This window comes from Pyxicephalus adspersus, chromosome 4 (genome assembly GCF_032062135.1).
Source record: "Pyxicephalus adspersus chromosome 4, UCB_Pads_2.0, whole genome shotgun sequence".
NCBI classification, from domain to species: domain Eukaryota; kingdom Metazoa; phylum Chordata; class Amphibia; order Anura; family Pyxicephalidae; genus Pyxicephalus; species Pyxicephalus adspersus.
The window spans coordinates 92,987,908-92,997,762 of record NC_092861.1 but is presented as its reverse complement, the minus strand read 5'-3'; the positions used below and the strand labels follow the sequence as shown (position 1 = coordinate 92,997,762).

At 36.0% G+C, this 9,855-nt stretch overlaps 1 protein-coding gene across 4 annotated transcripts in view; it reads right to left on the bottom strand.

Annotated features, from left to right (window-relative positions):
- The window catches only part of HIVEP2 (HIVEP zinc finger 2), a 113,488-nt gene that overhangs the window by 20,594 nt on the left and 83,039 nt on the right, over positions 1-9,855 (bottom strand). For all 4 annotated transcript variants that reach the window (XM_072409026.1, XM_072409025.1, XM_072409028.1 and 1 more), the window contains one exon: positions 876-920. The gene's annotated coding sequence lies outside the window, so the exon portion shown is untranslated. The remainder of the gene's footprint in view (positions 1-875; positions 921-9,855) is intronic.

The following is a 9,855-nucleotide window of genomic DNA, read 5'->3' as shown; positions in this document are numbered from 1 at the left end:
TAGTGATATAACACCACGTCCCAAAAGCGTGAGACATATCCAGAGAAATGCAGAGTAAATTAGGACTTTAAAGGTGTATTAAAAAAAAAGAAAAATCCTCATTGATGAGTTAAAAGATTAGGTAAATTGTCATTTCTTACAGGGGTTTCAATTTTGTAGTTTTTTTTAAATGGCTTCTCCTATACATTAATAGTAATTCTAATGTATTATGTCTTTTAAATTTATTTTCATCATATTTTCAAATAGCAATACATATATAGCTATAGGTAAGATTTATGCATGAAATCAAACAGTACATGTTGTAGTAATCTTCTCATGTGCCATACATTTAAGGTATTCATACCCCTCAACCCTGAAACCTGTACTAGGAATACCATGTCTGGTTGTCCTAAACTCCCCCAGTAAACTATTATAGGTATTTCCTTTGAAATCTCTTTCAAAATATATGGATGGGATTAGTGGATAAAATAGGATTATTTAAGGACATCTGAGGACTTTTCCATGTCATGTGGAAATCTCCTTAAGATTTAAGCAATGATTGTTTGTAACCATTCAAGAGGACAAGGAGTGTTTTTCTTAATTTGCTACAAATGTCATATTTTGTGTAACTATAATAACCTGAGATATTTTATAAACATAAATGTGCTGAATATGCTAACATTTTTGTTGTAAGATCTTCCCCTAACTTTAAGAGGCAATACTGCAGATTAGATGACGAGAGACGTTAACAATGAAAGGCTTATGTCTACTTTCTAGATCATATCCTGTGTTCTCATGCTACATAATAAACAATACAAAAAAAATAAATAAATAAATATATATATATATATATATATATATAGCATTTCTATAGCAAGATAAATTATTTGAAGTACCTGTTTGTATCACGGATTTCTTACACATGGCTAGGCTGCAGTTGTCTGTAAATCAAAAGAAACCAAGTGTTTGATTAGCTTTACTACTAAAAGGAAAGCGCTTGAGATCTTAAAAGGGAAGGGACAACACACTAAACTTTTGAATTCTCTTGCATGTAAGTTTTTGGGCAGACCTCATGTTTGCATAATGAAAACCATTGCACCCAGCTGCCAAGAATAACAAGCACAGGAAATGAACAGTGAAAGTATGCTATTTGCTATGTTCTCTGTACTCTTTACAGTCATTTTATTTTATTTTTTACCTGATGTTTTTCTTAACACTTTTAGATCACTGAAAACTTGAAAGTTTTTTGCATCATCTTGTTTTTCAAGTAAAGATTGCTAAAGTAAACTAATTAAAATCCACGCTCAAATCTTTAACGTAAGCAGACAATGCTCATTGCATCTCAAAACTTACTTCCTAAAATAGAAAAAAACTGATGTGTAAAAGAGAAGGCATTATTACTGGTGTCCCTTCTGGAGTGTTCTTCTATATACGAGACCATCTCGTATCATGTATCATTCTCGTATCATGACCAAAGAGCCACAATCACCTGGGAAAGAAACTGAAACGCCTTGGACATATGAGGTTTTAACTTCCATTCAAAGGAACAGGGTTTTCTTGCATGTGATGTCACTTGGGTGTACATGATGTAACTGAAGGTTGAATCCCCTAGGGGGGATACTCCTCTTGTCATGTGTATTAACAAAAACTCCTTTAGTTAGGTTCCATTATTTACTTGATCAATCTTTTACCCATTAAAAACACTTGGCAAATTGGTTATATTATGGAATCTTAAAATGCCCCTTTTCACTGCAAAAATATTTGAAAAGACATTTACAACTTTCCTGTTTATAGACAATCCGCAAAAGCTAAACACAACAGTGGCTCAGACGTTAATACACTTACAATGAAGTCTTGAAAATCCAAATGTATGATGGGTTGTAGGAATCCATTTTATAAAGTAACAACTGGAACTACTAAATATAAACTCCATGACACACAAAGGTTTTCGATTAAAAGCTATCAACACTATTTTTGTTAATTTTAAAACGGTTGTTGAGGAAGCCGTTTTTGCATATTTATCTACTTTAGACACATAATATTCACAGCTATGCACAAACAGATTTAGAAAGGCTTAGTGTTAAAAAGATAAGTTTCAGAAGAAGATTTAAAGGTATCCCAAAAAGCATTTCAAAGTCTATCATGAAACAGTAAGTTTCAGTAAAGCTGGTTGGCTCTCAGATGTGCACAGGTGGTGTAGCTTACAGTTTTCTTTTGCCCATCTCACCCCATGCCTCAGGGTGCACTTTAAGTTGCTATATTTTTGCTGCTCTACAAAAAAAAGGTAAGGACTGGGACTTTTTAAAAAATTACGTAGATATATAGATAAATACATAGATTATGTTATTATTATTAGGGTTTTATACTACTTTATCAACATGATGAAGTTGTAGGTAGTATCCTCTACAAATCACACACAACCTTTTTTTTTCCCAATAAAGGACTTATTTTAGCTCAGATAGTTAATGTTTAAGTGTCAAGGATCAGGTGAACATTTTATTTTTGAGATGATATATTAATGGTATTATACACTAGAAAATAGTTTGTTAATTTAAAGTAAAAGTTCTGCATATTCTGCCTAAATTAATATATTATTAGAAATAAATAATTTAATGAAACCTAAGCATTATTGGTAAACTGTATTTGAACAGCATAACCATATTATGCAACACTGTGCATTAAATAGGGGTTGTAAATGATGAACAAATTTAAACAATAACACAGAAGGCGGAGAGAAGAAAATTTGTTTCCTTATTTGTACTCGCTTTATTAATGAAGGAAAGTATGTAAGTTTTATTAGTCGAACAAATGTTATCCAAAATCATGTCCATTACGCTTGCTAAAATTACTTCACTTCCTAATTTAAATGTGGAAAATCTGGTAATAAAATCAACCCACAGTACGGAGATGTTATTATTTCCTCCACAACTTACACTAGGTACAGGAAAATCAATAGCCCTCCAGATAAACAATTTTAATGTCATGCAAAATGCTAATACGTTTACAAGCTCTGGTAAAAACAAGAAAGTTTGTGCAACATCATAAATGATAAAAAGACATCTTTTAGGTGATATGAAAAATGGAATATTATGGCCTTCAACCTATGCCAAAATAGGGGATGGCAATATAACCCACACAAACTCTTTTCACTCCAATTTTCCTAATGGGAACCTAAACTAAAATTTTTACCTTACATAAATGGGTAGACAACCCTATATACCAGTGGTCCCCAACCTTTTGAGCGGGGAGCAGTGTGTCACTCAAAGGGGAAGACACTTCCCCTAAACTGACGTTATGATGCCAGAACCCGCCCACTCTCCCATCGCAGGTCTGAGCCTGCGATAAGAGAGTGGGCCTGCTTTGTTCAGAGACACAACCTGCCCACCACCGGAGCCTGCGGACCGTACGGGAGACAAAGTCCATGGCTCAGGCCTGTCCTTCTCCTGACCCCGCTGGGAGGCGCATCGGCCAGAGCGGCGGACCACCTAAATTTTCTTGCGTAAAATCTACGTATTTCAAATTGTGTAGTATTACATGTGTAGTGTCATACTTTATTATTTCTTATTAGCCCAGAGGAAAAAAAAAGGTATGTAAAATGTACAGAAACAAATACGCACTATGGTAATATGTAATGTTACATTACAATTTAACATAACGCATTATGCACTTTCAGGAAAACGCATGTATGTTTTCTAAAGCAAAGGTGTGAAACTGCCCTAACTAAAACAGGCATGTTGGATGGATATTAGGTGGAAGCTCAAATTGTTCTAAAACACAAGTGCTTGCTGAGCATTTCTGAAATATGTGAAATACGAGCCACCTTGTGCTATACCATTCATAAAGTTCAATAGGCTTTTTGTTACTCCATTGCCAGATAAGTATAATGCTTTCCTAAATCCCCTCACAGATGTCAGGCTGCAAACACCTGGTGTTAGTGCCAGTATAGTATTTAATTTACGTATCCCAATGCAAGGTGAACATCCTAAATCAACCTGAAATATGGGGGCAATCATCTGTGCTTCAGCAGTAATTTGTCACGTAGATCACAGTTCCTATAAACTGGAAGTATATTAGGTTCTTATATTCTATGATATTCTGTCTTACACAATAAATTCTGACACATGGTTTGAAGCAAATATACACAGTAATGTTGTTGTAGACAAACCAAAAGTTACTTTGAATCAGCAGTTAAGGACATCATAATTTTAGTCTGGGAGAGTAATGACTATTCATAGAACAAAAAATATTAATACTAGCTCATCATGTGATTACTGGATAATCTGGTATTTTCACAGTAATACTCTTCACTCTATTTGTGATTGGTGTATGCGACCCATTGGCTAGCAATAGTAAGTGTGGTCACTAGGGTATTCATAACTCGGAATTTATGAAGGGGCAGTTATGTCAGCCAATCTAATGTTTTATGGGCCAGCCTGACTAAAATGTCATTATTTTAGTTTCCGTTGATTGCTCATTCATATATTTGCCTGTTAGGCCAAGTTTAAACTGTTTTTTTTTTTAACACTTATAAATGCCCAAACAACTTTTGAATGCATTTATTAGAGTTTATACAAGTATTTCAAGGAGTTTGAAAGCAATCCTAAAAATGCTTGTAAAAGCACATAATGTTTTTATTGGAATTTTTAACCAGACGTTTAAAACTCCTACAAACGCCCGTAAACATAGGCATTTATATGCGTTTACAAGCTGTTCAACGCCTTGAGAAGCATTCTCTTTAACACTCAAAAATGTGCTGACCACATGGTGTGGATTGGCCCATTGGCTTCCCTTATTTTATTGGTGCGGTTGTTCTCCTCCTCCACCTTTGACACAGAGCTGTGCATGTCACACAGCTTAAACCAAATTGGTCCCATATGAACACAAACCTACTAATCCTTATTCGGACACACACATTAATGTAATCCTTACACACACACACAGTGCAATTTCTAACATGGATTTCTAACAGGCCATACCCAAGGATCATACCTCTATGTAAGTAGGCATTGTGATACCTGGCATCTGAAGCAACACTTACCTATGAAGAACTGAGTATAACATTCACACTCCTAATGTGTTTAGTACAGGAAAAGACCTTTAAAGTAAACATTTTACTTTTAATACACCACCAGAGCTCTACTTTCTTTGGCAGGATATTATAATTTCTGTGAGCTTTGAAGTCCAAGAAGCTACTGATTTACTGTACATCAAAACGGAGCTTAGAAAATACAGCAAACAAAATGCTTCCTCCATTGCAAGATGGCAGAGTAGCATAAAAATCATACCATCAGTCATACAAAGTAGAAATAAAAAGGTGGTGCAGGCCTGTATGAAAACTCATGGCAACGTCATTTTCCAGGTGTCCCGTGTTGATTTTGCCTTGTATTGCCTATACATTTGGTGCACTGTCCTAAAATATTTGTATACTATTGACAATAATAAAATACAAAAATATCAGTACTCTTAGCCACAACAGAGTCTGGGAAAGGCCCATGTCTTAGGAAAATATCAGCAAAATATGTGTTTATTGTATCAGCGGTGTGTACTAAGCCATTTGTTTAATGAAACATTTCACAAACTCCTAATATGACTTATGTGTGTAAAAAGAGATAAGAGCTTTATACCTGTAATCAGTCTAATAAACCTGAAAGGCTAGGATTAAAAAAATAGTGTATGTCTAATAATAGCTCTTGGATACAAGTTGTCTAAATGTTAAACATTAAAAAAAATTACAGGCATGTCAGTTGTATGGATTGAGACGTATCTCTGCTGAACAAACCTGCTGTTTTACAATATCTCTGCTAGCAGCATTCTTCGTTTCAGCAGCACAGAGACAAGATTTCAGGGCAGCCTATTTGGAGAGAGATATAAATCATTACACAGCAAGGCCTCTCTGTCGGTTCCTCAAAAGAAGACAAAAGATATAAAAATATCTTGTGCAAATGAAGCAAGCACCACGTCAGCAGCCAGATGAACGTGGGTGGCCAGATAAGACTCACTTGCTGCAAAGGGCAAATTATTAAGAGAAGACTTGTGTTTTTTTTAGCTTTGTTCTTCCTGCCTGAGCTCACCCATCACAGCACATGATAACATAAGTGACACCTGACAGCCTTCCTCCTCCTACGCAGTAACAGCATTTTCATAAGGAAATTGTAGCAAGCTATCAACTTGAGGCAGATCTGGTGTCAGAAAAGAGTGTCTTATAAATAGACACAGCTGGGTTTATATTTAGCTCAGGTGAACTTTTTTTTCTTCTCCCTTTTTGAAAATGTGTTATCTCGGTTAACTATCTGATGCCCAATAGCTTCCTGTTTCTATATATAACCAGAGTTGGCGGGCCCTAAAGTTGAGGGGGAGGGCACCCAGATGGAAAAATCAAAGTCGAATCTTTCCACTGCTGCTGTTATACTCATCTATCTAGAACAATGTGCTGGATGTGGTTACAGATTTGACAAAGAAGAAAAATGTTTCTGCCATACTCCACCATTTTTTATTTAGCCGGACATTCCTTAGAAAAGATTCCCTGAGGTTGTATTACAAAAAAATTAATGAAAATGAGGGACGTATTGTATCCTGGCCCTAGATAAAATAAAAGTTTTTGCAAGCTGGTCCGTTTAAAGCACAACTGACAAACTAATGGATAATCCATATTGCTCTCTTGAAATGGATTGGTAGAAATATGAGCTAATAACAAAATTCAATTGTCTGCTTTTCATATTACACAAGAACAGCAACAATTTAAAGGTCTCTTACCTTCTCATTATTTTAAACTTTCCGTAATTTCTTTTGCTTGAGACATTTGCATCAAAATCCATTTGACCGATCAATTGCCCTATACAACTGTATTTTTTTCTATAATTGATATATTGAAATATGAAACAGTCAAATGAAGCACTGTAATCATTCTTACACCTTTAGACACATTATAAAGGGGAACTAAAGATCCGCTTAAAGGATACATCATCAGGCAGGTCATCATTGCAGAATAGGACAGGTGATGCCCCTTCTGGAATATCCATTAAATTGGGAGCACCTTTGAGGGACAGCTAGTAAAATGAAAATTTGTGTGAAGCGCTGTGTAATGTGTATGTCGTCACTAAATAAATACTGGCAAATAATAATAATATTCTTTCATACCTGCTTGATCAATCGGGGATTCTGACAAACAAAACAAAACTGTGCTGCACATGCACAGCATCAGCTTTGTTTGCTGGGATACCCTGCATTCCCATCTTTCTCTGAGTATGCAGGAAATGAATAAACTCATTAAATAATAATAATAATGAGTTATGTCAGCCTGGCCAACTGAAATGGCCGAAGATCCCAAGGGAAGCAAAGATGGCAGTGCCCTGTGTGGAAACAGGCACGGCCATCTTTGCTGAAAGGCCTGAGTAACTCACAGTTTAGTTACAATTTGAATTAAATCACTGTGAGTATCTGAATTTAAATTCAGATAAAGCTTTTAGGAGCCCTTGAACAAGAATGCTGAAGGGAGCCAATCCGTATATATATGCCCGAAAATGGCATGGAAAGTACAAAAATGACTCCACATAAAGAGTATGTTGATAGTGTTTGTATAGGTTTTTAGGAAAAAAAAAACGGGAGTATAGGGCCCTGGAGCCGGCCAAGGGAGTGAAAGGGTGGGTTTCTTTGGTTAAACCCAATCCTGACTGGGATCTATGCACCTGCACTCAGGTGCATTTAGAAGAGGGAAGTGATCAGCAAGAGGCTGAGAGAATTGATCAGCAAGAGGCTGAGGGAAGTGATCAGCAAGAGGCTGAGGGAAGTGATCAGCAAGAGGCTGAGAAGGGAGTCAGAGTGGGTTCCAGACTGAGAGAGAGCCAGAGTGGATTCCAGGCTGAAAGAGAGCCAGAGTGGATTCCAGGCTGAGAGAAAGCCAGAGTGTTCCAGGCTGAGAGACAGCCAAGGTGTGTTCCAGGCTGAGAGAGAGCCAGAGTGTTCAAGGCTGAGAATGAGAGCCAGAGGCCCAGCTGTGGGGTGTGCTGTAACACCTGGCTAAAATAAAAACTGCTGGTATTTTGGACTTTTGGAGTCTGCTGCGTTAATCTGCCCTGTAAGCATCCCGTTACCATGAGAAACTCCCAATAATATACGTAATGTGTTGGCACTATATAAATCCTGTTTATTATTAATAATAAAATTATGAATAATAATATTAATAATAAATAATAAAAATATTAAATAACTATATATATAATATTTTTTTTTTTGGGTGGGGTGAAATTCTGCTTTTAAATAAAGCCCCTTTTGAGCACATTTAACCACAGTGTAAAAATGAGCACAGGTTTTCAAAACATAACTGGATGACATTTAGTCTGCTGCATCATAAACATCTTTTATTTTTTTATCTTGTTTTCTAATAGAAAATTCTATTTAACATTTATATAGATTTTATTTTTGTGCATCTAAGCACTAATATCTTTTTTTTTTTTTTTTTTTTTTTTTTGCCATTTTTTGTTGTGCTTTAGAATTTGCTCACTGTGCAGCTGATTTATGAAGTATATTTTTATCTGCTCTTTACAACATTAATGATCATTATATATGACAATTGTTCAGTCTATGTTCCCTGAATGAAGGGAATGTCCAACAATGTGATAATACTCATTGCTAAAAAATAGAAATCAGACAAGAAGACGTGAAAACCTAATCTTCGTTTACCACAATGTAACTTTCCAAAAGTTGAAAAGACCATTTTTCTATGCCAGTCTTCTGAGTCCTTATGTTTTCAATGGCAGTGAATTAAATCTTACAGGTCCATGTCTCTCAATGGCAATAATTGATTCCCACCAAGGAATGCTTGAAAGAACTTCAGATTCCCTGATTTAAAAATTAATGTGGAATCAATGTAATAATAAATGTGATAATCAAGGAAATAATGTGACCTTAAAGCGCAACTAAACTGAAAACCAAAAATTTTTACTTACCTCTAATCCCGCTGATCTCTTGATGGCGTTGGACCTTCCCTCAAATCCAGTCCCGTGTCGTCCTGGAATTCCTCTTTGTCCCAGTGCTGAGGACGTGCCGATATCTTCAGTCTTCTCTTCCATCTCCTTGTTGTGGCGCATCACCAGATCTCGCACCTGCGTAGGTGTATGATCGGGTAACGTACCCGCTGTAAAGGGGAAGAAAAAAAGAGAGTCGATCTCACTGTTCTTGCGTGAGATCGGCATCTCTTTCCCTTAGTAGAAAAAATGCCCCAAAAGAAGCACCCAGAGCCTCCTGGGATGCGTGAATTAGGTAGCCCGAGAGGCTCTGCACTCCTGTTCAGTCCTGATTGCGGCGGCAATTTTAACAAAAAGGGTGTTGCGCTTAAAAAATTATTAACTTTTTTTTTTACATATAAGGGTTGTCTACCCTTTTATGTAAAGTAAAATTGTTGAGTTTTGGTACGCTTAAAAGTGGAATCAGCACTGAATCTAGTTGGACTGGAAGACTAACTTTTGAACAAAGCATAAATCCACTTCCCATGTATTTTTACTTTGTTTCTTGCAAAATATTTGACCATGGAGTCCCATTCCATGTATTATGCAAGGATAAGCATTTTTAATATTCTTTAATCAACTATATTTTGTTAGTTTTTCATGAATTCTTTTGAGCGTATTGTCTTTGAATCAATGAACAAAACATTTGCAAGACTTAGCAAACATTGAATACCAGGAGGCCTAATACCAGTCACTCAGGTAAACATTGCTGGGATGTTTTGTACTATTTTTAGTCCAGGAAACACTGCATTAGCATGAACCTGTGATTACCAAAGTCAAGGTCTCAATATACAAACAGTGCAGGGTATCCCTTGTTTTTTTTTTTTTTTTTTGGAAATAATTTTTATTGAAAGAAAACAATTCAAGGCAACAA